Source organism: Microcaecilia unicolor, chromosome 2 (assembly GCF_901765095.1).
Source record: "Microcaecilia unicolor chromosome 2, aMicUni1.1, whole genome shotgun sequence".
NCBI classification, from domain to species: Eukaryota; Metazoa; Chordata; class Amphibia; order Gymnophiona; family Siphonopidae; genus Microcaecilia; species Microcaecilia unicolor.
This window is the reverse complement of record NC_044032.1, coordinates 420,439,366-420,440,038: the sequence shown is the minus strand read 5'-3', so window position 1 is coordinate 420,440,038 and position 673 is coordinate 420,439,366.

Below are 673 nucleotides of genomic sequence, written 5' to 3'. Positions count from 1 at the left end.
TACCACATGCCGAATGATGACCCCTTATGGTGTCACATGTCTCTCAATTCCATACTTCAGCAGTGCATAACATGCCATTCAAGTTGCTATTCCTTTGATATGCAAACATAATTCTCAATTTTGAAATCATTATGGCACAAAACTGGAAAACTGGGCTAAGCATTTTACCAGAACAGAGGGATGAAATTTTAAGGGTACCAGCTTTATTGACATCAGATGTATTATTACAAGGTTCTGACATGTGGACACAGATGTTCAATGCTCATCGGTCTCTTTCCCAATTAGAATTACATAGTGCCTCTTTGGTTGAATATTGTAAACAGGAAGTTATCCCCCGGGGGTTAAGAATGCTTCGGGCCCCTAAAATGTTTCAGGAAGATGAGGAGTTTGTTCTTCAATGGAGCATGATTTTGAATCGATGTTCCTTAGATTTGATGGTTCTTTTGATAAAACGGATCCAAGATCAGATTACAGTAGAAAAAGCTCGCTGTGAAGAACTGAAGAACACCATACAGTTAACTATGCTGAAGAATTGAAATACTTAACTCATAAAATTGACAAGAGGTGTGAAAAAGTCATTATTATCTATGATAACAAGCAAATGCACATAATCTATTAGATGGTCAAAGTTTGATCAAAATGCCTGCAACATAATGTTATGGTTGTTTTCCAG